The sequence below is a fragment of the Rhinoderma darwinii genome, chromosome 5 (genome assembly GCF_050947455.1).
Source record: "Rhinoderma darwinii isolate aRhiDar2 chromosome 5, aRhiDar2.hap1, whole genome shotgun sequence".
NCBI lineage: Eukaryota > Metazoa > Chordata > Amphibia > Anura > Rhinodermatidae > Rhinoderma > Rhinoderma darwinii.
The window spans coordinates 258,621,074-258,645,591 of record NC_134691.1 but is presented as its reverse complement, the minus strand read 5'-3'; the positions used below and the strand labels follow the sequence as shown (position 1 = coordinate 258,645,591).

The window sequence follows — 24,518 nt, the reverse complement described above, 5'->3', positions numbered from 1 at the left end:
AGGAATACTTGATCTTCATAAGAGAACAGTATTATTTAAAAAGCTTATATTTTATATTACATGATGACAAGTGGAAACTGATGAGTCATGTATGAAAGTGGGGAAGACCTTAGGTTTACTGCAGCCATATGTAAGGAGGTGCTTCAGCATAACTGAACCAGAACATTGACCAGGACACTTTACACAATAGTGCACTCAAACTGACCCTTTGTTGCTGTGCACGTGAACTGTGTGATGCATCATTGAGATGTGTCTAACATGCTTTTGTTTACAGGTGTTGTACCTTTAAGATTTGATCTAAAGTTTGCACTGCTTACAGGCCGGCATGGAGGGCTGGCGAGGTCTCTGGTGGGGCCTGCAGACGCAGTAGGAGGTATTTTGGCGTGCTTCGTGTGCTTGAAAAGTGTACAGCCAGCCTATCTGGTGCGAGAAAGTAGTGTACGGAACTGATATTGTAGCAGAGATCCGGTGGAGCTCTATGGAGAGGATTGGGCCTGTAGCGACCCTGTGTATTCTGCTGAGTGGTTGCTTCCAGCAACTCGATCCTAGATGGACTTCTGAATTAATTGGGTCTGCAGGGGAGATTGTCCCATGACTGGAGAAGGCCCTATGTGTCCTGCATGTGGTTTTGGACTACTTCCAGCATGTTTCCTGTAATAAGGGCAGGTGAAATTCTTGTCACCCCTGCCTGTAAGTGTGATCAGAGTATGAACCGCAGGCAGCGCAATGACATCGGCGCGTCGTTCCGCTGGATACGGCCTGGTCAGAAGAGAAGTCAGGTAAGTGTAGCACTATCTACAGGGGTGGTGCATCTACAGGATGTCTGTGTGGCGCTTTCTACAAGGGGGGGTGCTGTCTATAGGGGGGTTGTTTGGCGCTATCTAAAAGGGTGTGTGTGTGGCACTATCTACCAGTTGGCTGTGTGGCACTATCTATGGGGGGGATGTGTGGCACTATTTACAGAGGGTGCTGTATGTGTTGCTATCTACAGGGGCTGTGTGTGGCGCTATCTATAGCGGGGTGTGGCAATATCTACAGTGGACTGTGTGTGAAGCTATCTACAGGGGAAGTGGCACTATATACAGGGGGCTGTGTGGCGCTATCTATAGGGGGCTGTGTGTTATGTTATCTACAGGGGGTGTGTGTGGCGAGATCAATACGGGGGATGTGTGTGGCGCTATCTACAAGGGGCTGTGTGTGATGCCATCTACAGGGGGCACTGTGTGTCTGGTGCTTTAATTTACAGTGTTTAACACAATTATATTCAGGGGCACAATGTTTGGTACTATTTTATTCAGGGATGCAGTGTATGGTGCTATTATATTTAGGGACACAATGTGTTGCACCATGAGAATTTTATCCTCGTTTATAGGTGTGGAAATGTTGGAAAAGTGAGGAGCCGAAGACATCTGACTGGCAAATTCTGCAGAAATGGGTTATGGCCGGGAGAAGTCTTTATGAAGTCCGGACCGGATGGAGAAGAGAAGAGGAAAAAAAAACTACTGGAATCTGAGAAGATGTCACCTGTGAGTCACTGGATTTATAAAGAATCTGTCACCTCTTCTGACATCTTTATTATAGGAAATCCTTAAATTTCTTTGTGCAGACCAGGACTGATAGACAAATGCGTGTTACCATGCCCCTTGTCAGGAGGATGTTTCCATGCACAGTATAATGCTGTCAGCAATGGTTGCAGGCTGTCAGTATGTAGGGATACAGCCCTTTGACAAGGGGAATCTTATCACCCATTTGTTAATACTTGCACAAAAAGGTAATGTTAAAGATAGTTATGGCGCGGCAGGGCGGAGGTGGTTAAGGGGGGCCCAAGTTTGGGTAACAGCCCAGGGCCTATGGTCTACTTAATCCGCCACAGACTGTGCCAATACTTTTGAAGCAACAAGCTGTGTACCCATTAGAGACTATAACCACTAAGCAAAGTGCGGCAGTTTGTAACCATTATGCATTGTGTTCCAACTGGAGTAATATTCTGCTCCATTGAACTGTGTTTTGTCTACATCCATTACTGGGCTAATAACGAGTGCGGAAACATATCAGGGTCAAGGGCCCACACACTTAATATCGACTGTCTTACACATATGTTCTTAAGAAAATGTAATAAATTTAATAATATTTACCACCAAAATGCAATTTTCCATGTGGCCCAATTATTTCAGAATAATATCATAAATATATTCTGTACTAAATAAGGGTTATTTTTTTCATTTTGGATGATATAAGCAAACTGTAAAATTTGTCTGTTTTCCTATTCGTCGACCAGCAAATTTTGTATTAAAGAAAAATATTTCCTCATTTAAAATAATGAAAGACAAAAATTGGACAATACTAGGCCAAAGCAAAAGACAACCTAGTTTGAAACTAGAGGCAGTCACTTGAGACTATTTAAAAAAATAACTTATTAAACCCTATTAACGAAATGTCCTGTGTGTTGTGTTATGTAGGTGGAGTTTACGCCCCTAGCATAATTTCCTCAGGTGGGTCTAATGAACCCATCTGCAAACCTCTATCCCGCATCGCTTTCCCATTTGAGACCTATATGAATGCTACATATTTTTGTTATGGTTATGGTGCACATCATTGCCGTATTGAAGTGTATATATATTTGTCCTTTTGCTGAGAGTATAAAAAATGTGTCAGGAGTTTTTTCCTTTTATAAAAAGTGATGTTTTTCTGTTAAACTATTGATACGTGAGCCTCATAGTGTTTGGAGCTTGGTCAATCAGGGGCCGGCCTTAGGGGTGTGTGAGGTGTGCGGCCACACAGGGTGCACCATTTGTCACTGCTGATGATGGCACAACTGACGGTCAGGTACCCAAGGCTTGTGACCTCCACAAATTTTAATATTAATTGTTTTGAAGTATTATTCAAACATTGTATAGCACAGTTATTAGATTACATTATGTATGGAGCTGTTGCTTGATCACTGTAGGGTAATATTATTTGAGTACTTTATGGTGGTATTTCTTGGGCATTGTTTGGCAATGCTACTTAGGCACTGTAACGTATTTTTTCAGTGGCCAAAATATGGCACTGTTAATTTAGCACTGAATGACATAGTTATTTGTGTCCTGTATGACAGAACAAAACATGAGGAGGTGCCTACATAAGGTAACACACAGGGCATTGTCCAACTTAAGGTCTGTCCTACGATCAATATAGTAATTTGGTTAGCAAAAGAGCTTTACTAGTTGATTGAAAAGAAACAGGGATGTAATGATCACGGTCGCAAGGGTGAGACCGCAGCCAGACCCGGAGGCGAAGGGGGCCCAAACGGGACTCGTCTCGTGTCCGAATCACCCCAGGCTGTTACATAAAACCCTGACACCATATTTCTGTACCGTATATGCGGCCCAGCACAGCCTGATGTGATAGAATGAGGGGATCCAGGGCAGCTCTCCTGTGGACAAGAGAAGACTGGAGCGGTGAATTCTTTTTTTATGTTTAATCTGGGGGGGGTCGAATTTGTGGGGGAAGGGGGCTACCTGGGGGAGCATACAGCCCAGCACACTGTTGGTATGCTCCTGAAAGGTGGCATATGTCATGTGGTTTACATAAAGCGATTTCCAGTAATCATTTATTTATACAGTAGATTTCTGCTGTATTGTATATTATTTTTTTTTTTTGCTTGTTTGACGTTATTTTCTTTAGATGAAGATTGTCAAAATTATTTCTATTATATTTCTATTTAGAATATTTTTCTCTCATTTATAGGAATGGTTGGTTATTTGTGTTAAAGTTTATTCAACCCATAATTAAATAAAATATACATTTTTTTCCCCATAAATCAATGTACTCGTTTTACAAACAAGCAAATACTGGACATGTTTTGTCTTTGCTTTATTAGTGCATTAATTAATTAATTTATTTATTCATTTATTTATATTAAGTGCATTCAATTTGGACCAACAGTGAATTAAGTTTACTACTGGGTAGACTGTGATCTGCACATACCCTACTTATTGGTTAATAACTTTAGCACTTGCAGTTTCTTTTGTGTTGTGCTTTGAAAGAACATCTTCTGCCTGCATGCTTCTTTTTGACTCAGTTGTTACTCAGTGCTGTAGGATGAAATCAATTTCTCAGTAAAATATGAAAGCCAACATACAGCTCTTTGTAGAATGCGGATTATTGTGTATTATCACATGACCCTGGTGATAGCATTGTTCTCTCCCTGTAAGTGACATCAGGACAGCATTCTGCAATAAACTCTAGGGTGGAAGTCATTGCAATCAACTTATTTGAAGCGTTTACTGTTGAAAACATTAACCTTTGTTCAGCAATGAAGATTACAAAAGAAAAAGTTATTTTCTTATAAATTCTTAGCTTTAAATGTTAGAAAATTTGTAATATGTGGAGAAGAAACCCCAACCCTTACAAGTGTGCTTGTTATATTTATGGACAGAAATGATACCTTTTCGTTGATGTGCACTGTGCTTTTACAAGTACTATATTACTGCCTGTTATGAGCCTTTATTTCCCACCTAGGTGGCGTTTTAGAAGGATTGATCGGCCGGGCCACGATATACATATGGTGCTTATGTCATGTAGTGCTGCAGGTATATTTTCAGGCGAGGGACCCACTTAAAAGAGGTCACCTTGTTGTGGCAGGTGGGCTCATATAATTTGATCAAAATGTACACTAGGAACCTCACTTTGGTAAGTAATGTAGCAGTAATGCATATTTATTTATATATAGTGTATTAGTTAGTCTTAGCGTTCACAGAGTGCCGTTGTAATGTTTTTTTCTTTACTAGTGCTGCATTTGACAGGTGCCCTGTCTTCCTGTATCATCATGTTGCACTGTAACGCTAAATTGCTTTATTTGCAGAAATGGTGGTGTGATGCGTGGCTTGCTAGTATCCTAAAATGTTAACGCTAGGACAAAATGTTGCATTTGCCACACCTTAACAGGGTGATGGTATGCAGCGTGGATATTCCGCATTGTCACGCTGGGGGGTGATGTCTAATGTATAAAATGGTGATCTTCTCGTCATTCATTGTTTCGTGTTTGGGTGGAAGATTGGGAGTGAATCTAGGCTGTGCAAGTGACAAGCGAGAGAAAGAGTTGCTATGGAGAGCTGCTGCTCCCGACTCAGCTTTATGAACAGGTCTCTCCCTAATAATCCATAGGGAGAAACCTGTCAACCCAGCTAAGCCTGCTGATAGGGTCCCTTTAAGACTTCTGCTGGATCCTAAGCCACCCCCCCCCCTTTTCCCTTTATAAATGCAAAGATAAACTTTAAAGGCTAGTGTATAACAAGTTCATAATTTTACCTGTAGAATTGCAGGTATGTGATAAATAATGATTTTACTTTACCACTCCACCTAAATGGTAAACTTGCCACTCAGTCATGTTCCTGTCATCTTCCTCTTAGGCCTCATACACACCATGTTAAACCATATTACTGCTCCATTAAAGTTTTTGATTTTTCATATCTGTAATATGGAATCAATAGAAATCTATGGGCCCATACTAAACCTCTCTATGCCTCAGACTTTACACGGAGGCATACAGATGTCTTTTCTCTCCAAAATTAGTGCCATGTTCCGATGCCGTATATGAAAGTATTTTTTCCTAGAAGAAGGTGCCACAATATGGCTCAAATGGCTCTGTAGTACATAACCGTATGGATCCCTTTGTGCCACTGTCACGAGGCGAGTTTGTGGACCCACTAGGCCGTACCGCCGTAGCTGGGAGGCAGCTGGCCAAACAACAGGAATCCCCAGCAATACAATGTCCCGCACAAGGGTACCTGGATAGTCCAGAAAGTGGCCGTAGCTCTGGTACAGATGGAGAAGGGCGCAGCAGGTAACGCCATACGTGGCGGATGACACAGGTGCCGCAGGTTGCGCCAGACGTGGCGAGTTCCTGCGGACGTGGCAGATGACACAGGACGTGGCGGATTCCTCCGGACATGGCAGATGACACAGGACGTGACACGACTCCAACACTAATTAGCACAGGAACAAGAACAGCACGGGATACAGGAACAGGTAACAAGGCATGGGTAACAACTGGAACGGGACCATTTGCAAGACAGACTGGGAAAACTAACAATGCTCAGGCAATGATCAGAAGGCCTGGGGCCTTCTTATAGACCAGGAAATCATGGCAGCTGATGAGGATGAGGATTTCGTTTGTGCGCGTGCTGGCTCTTTAAGGCGATCGTTTGTGCGCGCGCACCCTACGGGACATAGCAGACTGGAGCGGAAGTGAGCGCTGGCGTCTCCTAGGAAGGAGATGGGGACCAGCGCTCACGGATCCATGGCTGCGGGCGTCGGGAGGTGAGTAAACCCAACGGCCCGCGGCCATGGACGCTACAGCCTTCTTTCAGGCTCTGTGAACATAACTCTGCCATGCGCAAGAGGCTTAAATCTGCACAGTACTCAAGCTAATCAGTTTGTGCTAGGACTGCTATTCCTACGATAAAGGGGAGCAAAAAGTTGGAACCATAATCAGCAATTTTAGAACAAACTTAAACCTGCCTTGGTCACACAAACTGGAGAAAAGTATACAGAAATGATTCACTTCTCAATGTATTCTCCATATTAATATACTATTATAATTTCTTTGATAAAAAAAAACAAACACTGAATATGACAAATCCGGATTCCTTTTGGCTTTACTAGTCAGCACATCGGCCTGTTTTATTGCCACCCTTGTCTATCTCTATAAACAACATACAGGCAGGGTCATACTAGGCTATCTTGGCTTCACCAGAAGAAAAGATTCTGAGGGCCTACCTCCGGCTACACAGAACACGTGCACATCCACATTTATTTGCATAGTAATCTTTATTGTTATCAAGGCACACACATAACTTGTAACTAAAAGGGTATAATAGGTTATTTGTAATTCCAAACACATAAGAAAAACGCCCTAGTGGCAAGAGATTGGCTCTAAATTCAGCTCAAAATTGGCTTGCTGGACCCTTAGGGCCCATTTTTGTTTAAATTCTAAGCCTACTGCTCCCTATAATCCCCTGGTACTGTGGTGGACAGTCCGATCTAGAAGCCAACATTCTGTATGAAACGAACATGTGAACTAAATTAATGATATCATCAAATGTTTTGGAATGCATGGACTTTTTAAAAAAAAATTCCCATCTTGTGTCTCAGTTCTAGAAATATTGCTGGTCTTGCTGTACTATATCCGCAACAGTTTTTGTGCAAAGATTGTTTAAAAAATTAATGTTTTAATTAGTTCCATTTATTATTCGTTCCATTTCAGATGTTAAGTATAAAATAAAAACTTTTGGAACTCATATCCGATTTTCCAACTTTCTTCCTTTACGGAATAAAGCTGACTTTATTTAAATTGGTAAGATGGCTTGAAGTATAATATAAATAATTAAAGGGTAGCAAGAGAATTTATTACAGTAGAGGACCAGGAGATTTACAGGCTCAAGAACCTGGGGCAATGCTTATAGATGCATTTACTGCAGAAAGTTTGAATGGATGGCATGGAATAGTAGAGAACATTTTAATGTGAATTTTATGCGGTAATATCTAGTATTAGGAAAAATCCATCATATATTCCACAATATTATATATGTCCAGTTGACTCAATATGATTTTTCCTAATCAATATCATCAATTAAATCATCTAGGAAAAATTTCAACAGTAGCAATTCCCTTATATGTTATTATCAGGAGCATCAGGTAATAAATTGCCCACTGACCTGCAGAACCCACCACTAGGATGTAGATGCCCGACAGCTTCAAACTAGAGCTCCAGTGTAAGGATACAGTCATACGCTAGAGATTTTGTTGCAGAAATTTCTGTGATCTAAAATCAGTTTCTGCAAGCTCCATTCAGATGAATCGATCTGATTTAGAGTTGCAGAAATTCTGCACCAAAATCTGCCGCATGTGACTGCAACCTTAATGTTTCAATTTTCCCTTGCTATTCCAATCTAAGGGTATAAGAAAGCCATGGGAACAAAATATTATATTTGGCCCCATTCAGACAAGGCAGATTTGTTGTAAATTTTACCTTGTTATCTTCCTGGAAGTGCTTTACTTTTATAATTTAAAAAAAATTCATATACTTTGCTATGACTGATAATCTAATAATATAGAATATTTCATAACCTGACACATTCATGCAAGATATAAAATATTTCACTCTTCACATCCATATTCATGGTAGAACAAACGAGCCTCAATAATATTAAACGACAGTGCCAAAACTTTTTCAGTGCACCAAACTGCACACACCTGGCACAGTGCTAGTACTGTAATATAGACCCATTTATTTAAATATGGCTGTTTGAAGTGTCACAGAATATTCAAAATAGTCTTTGGTCAGGATCAGCACTTTGCACGCCGAATGATGATGTAATTGAAATAATGAAGCGATGGCTTATCCTAGTGATGAAGCACCCCTTTAATTTTGCCAAATCGATACTGCCTACATGGAAATGTGCGCTATGTAGCTGTAGAATTTATAATTATTTCTTTCAATAAGCACAATCTAATTTTAATTTACTAAACTAGTTTGTTATTCTGATAACGGTTTCCACTTTGGACAATCCATTTGTATTGGGAGATCCCTCTGAAAATAAACTGATGACAGGTTGTCCTGTTACTCGGACCATCAGTGATCATCTATAATCTGCTTGGAGAGCCTGGCAGCAAGGGCTCAATTCCCCTGCAGCGCCACTACAGGAGAAATAAAGCATTTTTATGGTGTCTATAGAAATCAATAGGCTGTCTGTATAATGTACAGACATGCCAGGTCCTCTAGAGACACTCCTTGTAGCTTCTCTCCTTTACGGCTAATTGATGGAGTTCCCGATTTTGGAACTCTTCTCTATTACATGCCCTAAAGTGCTACCAAAATTTGTATTATTTTTTTGTCAACTATGAAAAAAAATAACAATTTGAAATGAAGTAAATAAAAAAACAAACAAACAAACATAAAAGTGTACATGAATATGAAACTTTACTAAGTGCTTAAGTGAAAACAAGGATCGGTAAAAGAATAGATGTACAAGCAAAATAAAATATAGTAATACATGTAAAACCAAACAAATTTTAACAGCATTCATATAACAATGCACCACATTACATCTTCTTATATTCTTTTCATATCATAAATGGCTTGCACAAGCAAAAGCAAATATATCAAAATAATGACGATGTTGTAATAACAATCCAAACTGAGAAGTTTAAATAAATGACTTGTTAAATAAACCTGAAGCCTCAATATTTAACCCAAAAAATACTTTTCAGCAATAAAGTTTTCAGGTGACCTTGTCTAATATGTTGTGACTGCATCCAAATCTAATATACTTTATTATACTATATAAAAACCACGAGAGACATGTCAGCTCCTGATTAATGTTTCAGATATTAAAGAACATTAGAGAGGAAATGCATAAACCATCCCACTATTTTACAGCTAGAGAATTGGAAGTGTTATGTTCTCCTCGCAGGATACATCAAAGATATCATAGCCAAAGAGTGTAAAGGGCAAATACTCCATAGTCAGTAAAACACGCCAGGACTACAAGCCAATAAATAGCTGACCATGAGCTTTCTATTTCTTGTAAGCTCATCTTGCTGGTAGCCATAGGCATAAAAGTTGATCGCATGAAGTAGAAAGAATATAAAATCCATTAGACTGTCAAGCTTTTTCAGTCTATCTGATGTCCCAGTGTGAGGATTGGGTTTCACAAATTTGGACTTGCCTTCCAGCATTGTATAAATCAAATTCTTCCTCTGTGTTATTATGTGCTTTGTCATTCAGTACTAGTTTGTGCTCTGCAAAACTGACTACAATGTGCAATGAATTACGGGATATTGTATTAGAAGAGGGTGATAAATAGCTCCATAGAAGCTATAATTCTGAGGAATAACTCATGATAGGGCTAGATTTCCCAAAACATATTTGTGAATATTTTTATCTTTTCCAAATGGTATTTTCAAATTTTAAATTAAAATCAATGGGAAAGCATTGCAAAAATAAAATAAAAGAATAAACGATTTTTACTTGCGTGCTGAGATTTATCTGTTTGTTATAAAATGAGCTTTTTGGACCATATTTTAGACAGAAACATATGTAGTTAAAGAAAGATACTGAAAATGACAACGCAAATCCGTGGCAATTCCACAGCCAAATTCACATGTATGACATTTTTCTGCGGATAGTGCTGTGTATTCACCGCAGATTGAAATCCCATGTGAAAATCCGCAGAATTAATATGCTGCCAATTTTTTCTGCCACATGTGGATGGGGGTTTTAAAGCCCCAACCATATGTATTGTAACTTGCAACGGATTTCAGGTGGGAAATCCGCACTGCAAATTTGCAGCATGTGAATTCAACCTTACAGAGTACATAGATATTAGTATCTTTATTTTTCATAAGAATTATTATCATAATAAAATGTAAGTACATAGCTAGTAATACGACATATAATAAAATTGAAATAATTAAAATAAAATTACTGTATATCTTACGGGCCTATAAGATACACCTGCCTAAAAGATATAGAAATAAAAGAGAATTAGAAGGAAAATATGAACAGCCACCCTGTTCTATCTATGATTGAACTGAGTACTTTATAGAGTGCTCTGCCCAATTATTAACCCCTTCAGGGCACAGCCTGTTTTGGCCTTGTGGATGCAGCAGATTTTTTCAAATCTGACATGTGATAATAACTTGGGAACGCTTTTACCTAGCCGAGCGATTCTGAGATAGTTTTTTCGTGACATATTGTACTTTATGTATTTAAATTTAGTATGTACCTGCACCATTTAGTATTTATTTGTGAAAAAAACTTACAATTTAGAAAAAATGTGCAAAAATATTCATTTTTCTAAATTTAAATATATCTGCTTGTAAAACAGAAAGTAATACCACACAAAATAGTTACTAGTTAACATTTCTCATATGTCTACTTTATGTTGGCATTATTTTTTGAACATCCTTTTATTTTTCTAGGACCTTACAAGGGTTAGAACTTAAGCAGAAATTTCTCACATTCTCAGGAAAATTTCGAAAAGCTATTTTTTTTGTGGAACAGTTCTGTTCTGAAGTGGCTTTAACCCCTAGCTGCACCACTCAGTAACTATACGTCATTGCGGTAGGTTACTTCCCGCACGAGGACGTATAGTTACTGAGTCGTTCCCGATGCACACCTGTGTGTGCTGCGGTTTTTCTATCTACTTGTGTCTATTTGGAGTTGGACTGGCTACAACTTGACACTGCTTGCACCGACTGAAACCTTTCCAGTTTAATGCCCCTCATGAATTCTTCTGGGACTGTGATGTGCTGCTGATTTCTCTCTTTGGATTTGCAAGCCTGAAAGCGTGCACTCCACAATAAATGGATCAAAATAATGGTATGTTACAAAAGACTTCACCTAATACTTTTACATACAGCAGCGATGATATTGCATGTATTTTGAGCAGAGCTACTGGAGATAGCAGCTTTTTGAGTATGCCAACTGTGGATGTGGTACGTCGGAGATGGGAGCATGAAAAGAAGCAATTGATTACATTTGAATTGCATTTATCGACATTTTGCGAATACTATAAAGTACAGCGGATACCGAGAGGATTACGCTCACATTTAAAACCGATTCTTTTTTCTGCAAATGTAGAATTTTGCGATAAGTTCCAATAAATCTCCAATAAATATTCCATGGACATTATCCTGCTTAACATGGAGTTCTTACAGAAAGAACTATCTGAGGGCATTAACAGAATTGAGATACAGGAGGAACAACTGAAATCTATGCTTTCCCCACAAGATTTCTCTGATTTGCAGGAGAAGATAGTAGTGAGTCTCTCAAAACTTCGCTACAATATTGAGTTGACTAAAAGACAAAAGTGACACAGAGATCTAGGGGACTACAGCAAAGGCTTTATCTACAATTGGCAATAATCCTTTCAAAAACAAGGGGCACGCCAGACGAGGAAATTCCAATGGAGAAAACCTAAGGGTTCAATGATTAACTTCACAGAAACTGAATCCTCTGATGAGCCAAATGGAAGTTCTTTTTTAGAACAAAGAGTGGTTTCGAAAAAGAAAACCATAGTAGTCACCGACGGGGAGGATGTAAACACCACAGATGGCAAAAGAAACAGGATTACACGATCCAAGAGATTACCCATGGGCATGGGTCCGGAGAAGATCTATTACAAACGGGGGACGCCAAAGAACAATTAGTGGTAAATATTTCGTCCTATGATTTATCCCCCACTGATATTAGTCTGCTTAATAGGGGACTTTAGTTTTGCCCAGGAACTGATGTGGACTGGTTTAAATGTGAAATTGATTTATATGCTTTTTTCTTTAGGAGATTACGCCTGATGGCATTCTTTGATAATAAAAAACCTGATGCTAATGTGGTTTGTACCCCTGAGAAATGTGAATCTACTATGATGTTGTCATTGAATAAGGTTGGCTTATTTCTGAAAAGTGCATTTCAACCCCCTACTATGTGTAATGCAGTTGAGACGTATATCTCTTTGGTTAAAAAGGATGTAGCAGACTTCAAAAGAAAAACAGCTAAATATTATTTAAACCTAATCTTTTGGCTGCAGATTTCAAATCGTTGAAAAAATTATGTGATAACCCCGATATCACGATAAGATCGGCTGATAAAGGAGGAGTTATTGTGATCATGGATACTGTTAAATACATTGCTGAGATTGAGAGTCAACTGAATAACATCAACGTATATGAGAGAGTTTACTCCAATCCAAAATTTGAAACGGTACATAGGATTAAGTTGTTAGTAAATGATGCTCTAGCTATGGGCATAATTGATATTAAACTACGTGACGTTTTGATTTCAACTTGTCCAATCACGCCTATACTGTATACGCTGCCAAAGATACAGAAAAACATCAGGGATCCATCAGGATGGCCAATTGTTTCTGGGGTGGGTTCAGTCTTTACTACAATAGCCATTTTTTTGGACAAAGTTCTTAGGAAATTTGCAGTGGGGTTTTTTTTTCAGAAATTGGAATCCTTGGACAGCCAGGGAGATTGTTTACTGGTTTCGTTTGATGTCGTGAGTCTATACACGAGTATTGACCACGACAAGGGAATTTACTCTGTTAAGCGCATGTTGGCTGACTCTGCTCTTGATGCGGACGGTAACAGCTTTGTTCTCTCACTACTCGAATTGGTGCTTCGTGGGAATTATTTTATGTTCCTCGATCGTTACTGCATTCAACGTAGGGGCACAGTGATGGGGTTGAATGTGGCCCTTACGTATGCCAATATTTTTATGAGACTCTTTGAACAGGATTATGTATACTCATCCAGCCCCTTCCAGTTTGTGAGGAGTTGGATGAGATACATTGATGACATTATTTGTCTGGACAGGGACAGAAGACGGCCTTATTTATGATGCCTACCATTTAGCCAATTGTTGAGGGTTAGGCGAATAGTTGCGGAGGATGACATTGTTGATGCCCGACTTGATGAGATGTGCAAACGTTTTTTAGAGAGAAGTTACCCCAGAGGTTTGGTGACTAGACATAAAGAGAAGGTATTAAATCACTCTAGAAAGGATGCCTTATGCAGTAGGAATAAAGTTGAGAAAAAGCCTAGGATCCCGTTTGTCTCTACCTACTCTAATGTTAGTAAAAAATTGGGCAACATTGTTAAAAAAAACTGGTCTATACTACCGCAAACATTTTCTGACATTCTTGAGTTTAATTCTCCTCCCTTAATGTCTTTTAGGAGATCTAAAAGTCTGAAGGATCGTCTGCTAAAGAATGATACTTTTAACCAGAGGATTTCTAGTCATGGTAAAACAGGATGTTTCCCCTGTCTGGGCTGCTGCAATTGCAACAGCATGCAGAAGGGGAACAGCTTTGTACACCCTCGAACTGGCAAACTGTATTTCATTTTTTACATGCAGATCTGATTTTGTTATTTATCTTTTACATTGCCCTTGTGGGTTGCTTTATGTAGGCGAGACCACTCAAGAGTGTAGAAATAGACTTAACCAATATAAGTACACTATTCGGCATAAAAAATTGGACTTACCAATACCACAACATTTTGAGAAATACCGACTCAATGTTTCGCAATTAGTCTTTAGAATTATCGATGGGATCCCTCTGCAGGGGAGGTGACAGGGAGGCTATGCTCTTTTTCTGGTTCACTCTTTTAGCTTATCTCATTGATGCGTGCTAATATCATGTTGCTGTAGGTTTGCTTTTAAATTTAAGTGCTTAGAACAGTTATGTAATCCACGGACATATTGTTCTGTTTTGCTGTTTTTATTAATGTATAATAAAGTTTATGTTTTTTTTCTTTTAGATTGTTTACACATATTGGAATTTTTTGAACCCTGTGAAAATGGGATCCCGGACTGAGTTGATATATTGTTATTATTTTTGTGCTGCTCAATTTTCCCTCATTGCCACATTGATCTCCTTTGATGTCATGTACTATAATAAAATGGTATCAAGATATAGGTTTCAGTGTTATTGGTCCATTAGCTAGTATATTAACGTTCCCTAAATTTTCTATATTGTGTCTATATCTCAATTTTTTTATATTTTTTTACATCCATTGGGTAGATTATCTTTCCCAATGTTTGTTAGTCTTCAAGCCGTTTTTTCATTGCACGATAGGTATGCTTATTGAGTTCTTTACTCAGCACCTAGTCTGCTATTAACAGACGTTCATTAATGTGAATTTTCTGTATATGCCCTTTGTAAACATGTAAAAATATGGTGGAGCGCATTATGATACATTTAAATAATGTTATTGTATTACTTGACATCATTAAATCATCCTGTTATGGAGATAATAAATATAACATTAGAAGAAAATGCAAGGAGTGGAACCAGCGCCAAGACAGGTATGTAGTTAAAAAGGAAACTCCATTCCCAATTTTATTTCAGAGATATATTAAAAATGAAAAAGTATGATCCAGGTACATGATATGGTACGTGCGTATGGGCTGTGCCTACGCGTTTCGGATGGCTACTGCGTCCTTATTCATGGCTTGTGGACAAAAATGTTGATATTAATTTACACGGCCTAATTCCACTAGATTCTACAAAAAAACCTGTGGGGTCAAAATGCTAACTATACCCATGGGAGAAGGCAAAACTAATTGCCTAGATAAAAAAAGGATAATGAGGTTTCCCAGTCCCCGGTCGAAAGCTTAGTATGGACTAAGCTAAACTACAGAGCGGGTAGGAGGGTTCCTTAACCCTATACATACCAACATCCTCCCTCTGGGAGAAACGCTTATCCTCCTGTATGGATACATTTTGGAGCATGTATTTTGAAATATTTATTATCTGCACAAACTGGCATTTAATCAGTGTTTAAATTGTTAGATTCTCTCTCTAATAGGGAATATCTCTTTATGTTAAATCTATGTGGTGTGTTTCTATTGCACACTTTTTATAAAATATGAGTAAAAGTTATATTTTATCAAATCCCTAGTCCTACTCCAGTGATTCCATAACTATACCCCTAGAAAAATTCCTTGAGGGGTCTAGTTTCCAAAATGGGGTCACTTTTGGGAAGTTTACATTGTTTTGGTCCGTCCAGGGCTTTGCAAACGAGACATGGTGCCGAAAACTATTCCAGCAAAATCTGCCCTCCAAAATCCAAAAGTCACTCCTTCCCTTCGGAGCACTGCTGTGGGTCAAAGCATCAGTTTATGACCACATATGGGGTATTTCCGTAATCGCGAGACATTTTTTTTACAAATGTTAGGTTGCTTTTTCTCCTTTATTCCTTGTAAAAATGAAAAAATTCTATGTTCTAGCAGAAAAAAAGTGGATTTTCATCTTCACGGACTAATTTCACTAAATTCTGCAAAACAACTGTGGGGTGAAAATGCTAACTATACTCCTAGAAAAACTCCTTGAGGGGTGTAATTTCCAAGATGGGGATATTTTTGGGGGGTTTCAACTGTTTAGGCACCACAAAACCTTGTCAAACCTGACATAGTGGCTAAAATATATTCCTAAAAAAAGGAGGCCCCAAAATCCAATAGGTGCTCCTTTGCATCTGAGGCCGGTGCTTCAGTCCATTACCATACTAGGGTCATATGTGGGATATTTATAAAAACTGCAGAATCTGGGCAATAAATATTAAGTTGCGTTTCCCTGGTAAAACCTGTGTTACAGAAAAAAATGTATTACAAATGAATTTCGACAAAAAAAATTAAATTTGTAAATTTCACCTCTTTTCTTTCATTCCTGTGAAACGCCTAAAGGGTTAAACTACTTTATGAATGCTGTTTTGAATACTTTGAGGGGTGCAGTTTTCAAAATGGGGTAATTTATGGGAACTTTCTAATATATAAGGCCCTCAAAGCCAGTTCACAACTGAACTGGTCCCTGAAAAAATAGCCTTTTGAAATTTTCTTGAAAATTTGAGAAATTGCTGCTAAAGTGTAACGTTCTAGAAAAATAAAAGGACGTGAAAAAAATGATGCAAACATAAAGTAGACTTATGGGAAATGTTAACTAGTAACTATTTTGTGTGATATTACTCTCTGTTTTTCAAGTAGATACATTTATATTTAGAAAAATGCAAATTTTTGCAAATTTTCTCTAAATTTGAAGTTTTTCCGCAAATAAATATTACATTTATCGACCACATTTTTTCACTAAGATAAAGTACAATTTTTGTCATGTGAAAAAAATCTCAGAATCGCTTGGATAGGTTAAAGCATTCCAAAGTTATTACCACATAAAGCGACACATGTCAGATTTGACACAAGGCCATAAGGCTGCGTCCTAAATGAGTTAAGGGCCTTATATACTAGAAACCCCCATGAATCACACAGTTTTAAACACTGCACCCCTCAAAGTTTTCAAAACTGCATTTAAAAAGTTTCTTAACCCTTTAGGTGTTTCACAGGAATTACAGCAAAGTGGAGGTGACATGTATAAGTTAAATGTTTATGTTTTTTAAGGAAATCCATTTTTTTCTGTAACACTGAAAGTTTTACCAGAGAAATTCAACTCAATAATTATTGCCCAGATTCTGCAGTTTTTAGAAATAACCCACATGTGGCCCTAGTGTGCTATTGGACTGAAACACAGGCACAAGGACCAGGGACCAGCGCTACAGCCCGTCAATCTATGTGGGGTGGTCGGGAAGGTGTTAAGGAAGTGTTCATGAGGGTCTGTTACCACCAGGCCCCCTTATGTGTACATTATAATTATTTCTTGCATTGAGGGGGTGGGGAACCCTGCTCTTTTAATCAGAGTGGGGAGAGTTGCTTTTACCCTGGTAGACTCAGTCAGGCCATGTATTCGTTGTCGGCCTTTATTTGATTAGGCATCATGTAATATTACTTTTCCCCTGCAGCCAACCAAGTCAGATCAGATATTTTCTATGAGGTTCAAGAGTCAGATCAAGGGCGATCAGCAAATTGGTGAGGCTACTTCATTTTAAAATGGACTTGTTGAGACATTCCCTTCAACACTTTAGCCATAGGCCACAAAAGTGATTTTTCTAAGTAAATACTAGTCTAAAACAGCTCTGAGCCATCGAAGCATGAACTCCACAATGTGTCCTGTGGTATCTGGCAACAAGACGTTAGCAGCAGATTCTTTAAAGGCGTTTTCCCATCAGACATATGTATGACATATCCACAGGTTATTTCCAACAGCGCAGTAGGACAACAGCACACGTCTCCAAATCTTCAAAAAGGTTTTATTGTCAAAACATCTTGCGTTTTGACAATAAAACCTTTTTGAAGACTTGAAGACGTGTGTAGTTGTCCTACTGCTTTGTTGGAAATTACATTATGCCAGAGAAGGTTTGCCTGGCTTGACAGCGTGCACCGCACCAGGAACTCGGGACTTGTGCTGCTTCAATAATTTCCTATTTTTGGCTCAATATCCACAGGTTATGTCATAAATGTTAGATAGATGCAGGTCCCACCTCTGGAACCGGCACCTATCTCTAGAACAGGGTCACTTAAACCCCATTCTACTGCTCTATGTTGTGGCCGAATCGACTGATTCCCGACCATGAATTAAGGAAACAGCGTTGCTCGCTGAGATACGCTGTTTATGTAACTCCCATAGAACTGTATGGCAGTTACGGAAACAGCATAGCTTTCATGCTACGCTGCTTCCGTAACTGCCATTCACTACTATGGAAGTTACAAAACAGCGTAGCTCAGCGAGTTACGTTATTTCCTTAACTCATGGTCGGGAATCACATGCTTCAGCCACAACACAGAGCAGTAGAATGGGGTTTAGGGGGCTCCGTTCTAGAGATAGGTGCGGGTCCCAGATGTGGGACCCGCATCTATCTGACATTTATGACATCCTGTGGATATGTCATAAATGTCTCTGATGGGAAAACCCCTTTAAGTCCTGTAAGTTTGTACGTGGGGCCTTTATGGATCATCACAACTTCTCCAGCTTGCTTTCTTCCTATTGTGCATCTAGGTGCCATCTCTTCCCTCTTCTGCACTCGGACCCAGCCGCCCACATTATGTTAAAGAAGACATGAATTATCAGACCAGGCAACCTTTTTTTTATTGCTCCATGGTCCAGTTCTGTTGCTTACATGCTCATTGTAAACGCTTTCGGCAGTGAACAGGGGTCAGCATGGACACTCTGATTGGTCTGTGGCTAGACAGCTTCAAACTCAGCAAGCTGACATGCACTTTGTATTCTGACACCTTTCTATCATAGTCAGCAGTAACTTTTTAGCTATAGGTAATACATTTTTTCTTTGTGGGATTGGATCAAAAAGCTAGCCTTCCCTCCCCAAGACCTGTCACCTTGGAGATGATCTGACCCAGTCATCTAGCCATCACAATTTGGCCCTTAACAAAGTCACTCAGATCAGTCGTTCAGACACTTGGCCATTTTTATTTTAAACACATCAACATCAAGAAACTACAGTTCACTGGCTGCCTAATATATCCCACCACTTGACAGGCGAAATGGTCACCGGGTAAGCATTGTTTTTCACTTCACCAGTGGTTTTAATGTTACATCTGATCAGTGTATACACATTCTATTAATGTGTAAATGGGAATAACATCCAATATATTCGAGGAAGTTATTCAAAGTTTAGTAGAGAAATATCCAAAATTGATAACTCACAGTAGTATAGTAGCGTCAACTTTTTGTGCATGGACTTACTTAATTTCCCCAAATACCTTTTAACAACCTTGGATAAAGTCCTTTGCAGCAAAAAAGTCTCTTTAATTTATGAGAACATTGAAAATAAATTGAATAACATCTGGGAACATTAGTGGCAATGTCATTCTATTTTATGGTTTGAAATGTGGGTGTTTTAATGTAGTCTGGCATTTTAATTACCATAATAGTGAAGATTTTATCAATACTTCAAGTAAACTGGGAATGAAACATTTACACATTTTTTACCTATCGCATTTAATTAGATACATTTGCAAAGTCATTGAAATGCAATTTCAGTTTGTCAAAAAAAGTTCACACGTCTCTTTCTCCTGCCTAGTTGGGAAGGTATTATTAATATATCACCTTACAAACTGATGATACTGATGGCAAAGTTTTCTACATGTTATCAATGTCAACTTACTGAGAAACTGTTGAAATTGGGATAATAATTAGAGAAATATCAACTGAGGGGCATCTGTACACAGCCTTGAATGTGAATATGTTAATCAGCTTATGAATATGTATTTTCAGGTTTCTAATAAACAATATGTTTTCCGGTTGATGTAAAATTCTCTGTGGATATATGTAATATATTTTTTGTATACTTGTAAAATATTAGGAATAAACACAATAATGGAAATCAACCTATGTTATCTAAATAGTTAAGTGAAATTATAATTATTCATTTAAAGGAAAACTCTGAAAAAATATTTTTTTTTACTGAAACAGTTTCTAAAAACACCAAATACTGGCTACATTATTGTGCACACCACAAGCCTTTTTTTTTTTACCCATTCTTGGCAAACATCAGATAATTTGACAAATTTTCTATCAGGTACTATAATTTTATATAAGAACATTTATTACATATCTCTATAGAAAATCTAAATTTGTTTGATAAACAGCTATGAATTTTTCTGCATGAAAACATGAGATAAAACATGATGATAAAATATGCACTGCCTGCAGCCACCACTAGGGGGAGCTGAGTAGATTTATTATTGAGGTCAGAGGGAGCTGTATGGAAGTAATTCCTAAGCTCTTGCGGGTGGTGGATGAAAGAAGCGAGAATTTTAACCGGTTCGGCTCTGCTGGGTCTAGTAGATCTACTGTCACCACAGGGCCAAAATAAGGCAGCCTTTATTCTATACTCAGTGCTCATTGAGTGCTATGTACATGAATACAGAGAAGAAAGAAGCGGTGAAAACCGCTTCTGTTTTCATTCCAGGTTTCCTGGCAGCCTCAAACTTTTTGGCAGCAAGCTTAAACCTGCACCGTTTATATACAGTGAGCGGTCCTTACGCGGTTAATAATCTATGTGTGAAGGGAAGTGAGATTTGCAGGTCTGTCGTCAATCCTGACATGTCTATGTTTTAAATACTTGTATTCCCCATGAACTAACAATTCTGGAAAATTTTCGAGCCGGAAGCAGATGGCTCTGGTCACGGAATAGTGGCCGAGCTGCGGTACTGCAGCTCTGCTCCTATTTAACTACATAGGAGCAGGGCTGCAGTTCTGCAGAACAGCCACTATGCAGTGGTCGGAGCCATCTACTTCCGGCTCCAACTACTGCATACCGATTAAAACATCCGGCGCCCGGAGGCACTTGATCGGAACCACACCCATCAAATACTCATGACCTATCCTGTGAATAGGTCATCAGTTGTCCGGTCATGGAACACCCCTTTAAGGGCATGATAACCTTTTTGCTTTAGAGCCCTGCCAATATAAAACCCACACCAAAAGCCATGATTTATATTATTGCATTATAAACTCAACTGATATAGTAATCCTCTACAAATAGAGCTACATCACATGTATATAAGTATTGGAAAAATACACCATCTCCCAATGCATCAACCATAATTACCCCTGACCCTGGGCAGTAGGCAGCCTTCCCCTGAGCCACAGAATAGGGACACAACACTCTTGCGCTTAATGGAAAATCTGGGCCTGGGCTTGCTGCTTAGGAAGCAATATAGATAAAAACGATTAATTAGTCTGAAAGCTCCATGTTGGGCGACTGCATAAAGAAGGCCTTAGGATGTCCAAAGTTCAGACTCCTGCAGAGTAAATACCAGTATGTGAGTATTATACTTTTTTCATGATAACAGGAGTGCAGAGAGTATAGAATTTCCTTTGATCCCTTAAGAGCTTTCACAAATTTCTTATTCTGTTTTACGGGACAAGGAAATTAAATTTAAAAGGCTTGGAAGCTCTGCATATTGTTATTTCATCAATCTTGCTGCACAAGAGAGCATTTCTGGTCATTTCTATTAATGCGAATTTGCAATATATTGCTGGATTTTTTACATAAACTTTGATCTTTTTTTCTCCCAACAGTATACAGTTCTCAAATGCAGTCTGGTACTGTCTGAATTAATGGGAAACTGGTCTGTGATAAATGAATTGCTTTTACTGAAACATTTAGTTAAAGGTCTCTTTTTTATCTTCAAGAAGGTTAAACACTGAGGCTCAATGTGACCTTTGTCTCTCAGATATAAATTCTGCATATCCGTGCAGGCCAATGACATGTCAATATATAGTTTTTAAAAAGACTGAATAATAAATAAATTTCATTATTCCATCAAGACGGAGAGAAAGCTGCTGAGATTGAGAAAGATGTACTCAGATTTCCATCTCCAATGAGAAATCAAATGTATGCCAGAGGAAATAAACGGCAAACCAAAGGCCACATTGACTGCTACTATCTGATGTCCAAAAAAATAGAGAAATTGGATAGATTATGCCCTTGCAGTTTCAGGGATGTATTTATTATCACTGGTCCAACATGTCAGTATTAATATTCTAGTTTTACATCCGTTCACTTAGTTATTGCTCTTTCTGTACTTCAGTAAAAGGTTCTAAAGGGCAATACAATGGTTGTAATTGAAATCATTATTATTGTATGACATTCCGTTTGGTAGTAATATGATTCATTTTGCAGGTTGGGATGTTTGCATATACTTGAACTCATGTAAAGACAAAAAATAAATTTTACATGTACATGTAAATAATATCCCACATTTTTGCTTCTGTAATATGATATCATAGCTGTAATAGTGGGCATGATTATACCCACTTAAAGGGGTTGCCTCATGAAGACATCCCCTTTCCATATGGACATATCTATCAGGACATATGGACGTCATAGAGGGGCTCCCCTGATTGAGACCCGCCCATTGGTTGCCCATTCATGTGAATGACTGGTATAGAACAGTACATTATTCCTGCAGGCAGTGCAGCGAGGGAAATGCATGGTCAGCAACAGCTTTACCAAGCGATAACATCTGATCACCGTTGATTTATAAAGCTGGAACCACAGCAAATAATTTAAAAGCGATTGTCTTCATGAGACATCCCTATAAATGGAAAGAAGAAATGGCCTCAACCCTAATGTTAAATCAGGGCTTTAAATCAATATTAAGTGATCACGCGTAGCTCTGTTGAATGGCTTAAATAGTTCACAGTGTGAGGCAAGAAGACATGAAAGAATAATTGAAAATCTGCAGAATAGGACCTTGTAATTCATTCCACACCGATTCTTGAATAGGCAAATTGCTGCTCAAAACCTGCCATCTGACATAAAATCAAATTAGGTCCAGGTTGCTATAGTTATCTATTACAGAGGTAATGTTTGCCCACACAACTTGAAAAACATTCAACATCTATTTTTTCAGACTTCATTGACTTCTATAGAGTCTTTACAGTATTTTAATACAGTCGTATTCTCCATTTTCCATAGAAAGGGGTCATACTTTCTTCCCCACCAACAGTTATGAATAACCGGGAAAGACTGAGAGAGCAAGCTGGGGTTGCAGTGTCACCTACATTTAAAACTAACCTGTCACCATAATATATTGCCCTATTTAATGGCAGCATATTATTACGACAGATCAATAGGGCACAAAAAATATTATGCCGTTTGGCTAATATATGCTAAGAAAGATTACCACAGACTCCTACCCATACCCCTTACAAATGATTGACAGTCACTGTTTATGTGCGTGTATACACAGTATCTGTCAGTCATCAGAGAGGGAGTGTTAGAAGGTTTGGCTAGTTTTTAGTATGAGTCTTTTGTATTCTTTCAGCATATAATGCATAAAAACTTTAATTAACATAAAGAATATTTCTACTTGATACTTCATGGATAAAACCACTTAACCCGAGGAAATACAATCTGGTGTAGAGCCATATTCTCAAAGACTTTATTGAAGTTAAACATGTGAGCTGTATGAGAATAATATTTTTTTGTGCCCTTTGTGGTGTAGAACTGAAAAAAAAAATCACTTTAGGCTTCATGAACACGGCAAATACTGAGTTATAAAGAGTCGTAATATGGCACCTAAAGAAGTGTATGCTTTTGCAATATTATGGAGAAACCATTACACATTCATTAAAGGCATTACATATCAGATGAAGTATAAGTAACGTTGGTTAATTTATTGCAATAAGCAAGAAATCAGATGATGAGATCACAGGATTGCAGGATCAGAATACACAAGGTTTATTTGTCATCTAACAATGGAGATGCATACATTTGCATAGAAATTTTAGATACAGTAGATTATGTTCAATCAAGATTTTTTGCAAAGTTGCTTCACTTTTTTATTGCAAATTTTTACATGTTTTTGTTACACTGTAGCAAAAAAAATTAAAAAAATGAATAGTTGCAAAGGTGGACATAGTTTTAAAGAACAAAACTCAAAGTGATATTTGAACCTATGGACAGAATTTCATTTACAGATTTTATCCCATTTTCCATTACACTATCCTGTACCAAGTAATTCAATACCAATCAATGTCTCAGACTGGCGCTGTGTCAGATTTTTTGCAGTTACAGAATAATCTGAAGATTGTTAAAGGACTCCTGGTGCTCATCTAGATGACTCCTTTCTAAAGTGAAAACAGTCAAGCGATCAGCTGATTGCCACAAAACTCCCAGGGATCAGCTGTTATGGTCCAGGGAAACTGCAGCTGGTTATACACTTCCCCGCAGCCAAGGTCTGAACATGTAGGACCCCTAAAAAGTGGTAATGGGGAGTTGTTTACAGGGAATCAAAAGAAGGTAGAGTTACTGAATGGGTTCTTTAGCTCTGTATATACAACAGAAGAAAGAGCAGCTGATGTAGCCGGTGCCAGTGCTGTTACTATATCAGTAGACTTCTTAAAGTGCTTAGTTCAGTTATTTCTGTTCCCCTTTTCATAATATTCAGAGATTCTCTAGTGACTGGTATAGTGCCTAGGGACTGGTGCAGGGCAAATGTGGTGACAACTTCCCCTGGGTAATTATAGACCAGTAAGCTTAACATCCATTGTGGGAAAAATGTTTGTGGGACTATTGAGGGAATATATACAGGAGTATGTGACAAAAAATAG

At 38.4% G+C, this 24,518-nt stretch overlaps 1 protein-coding gene across 1 annotated transcript in view; it reads right to left on the bottom strand.

Moving 5' to 3' along the window:
* Positions 1-24,518, bottom strand: part of CNTNAP2 (contactin associated protein 2) — a 1,694,842-nt gene that overhangs the window by 1,452,387 nt on the left and 217,937 nt on the right. The window lies entirely within an intron of this gene.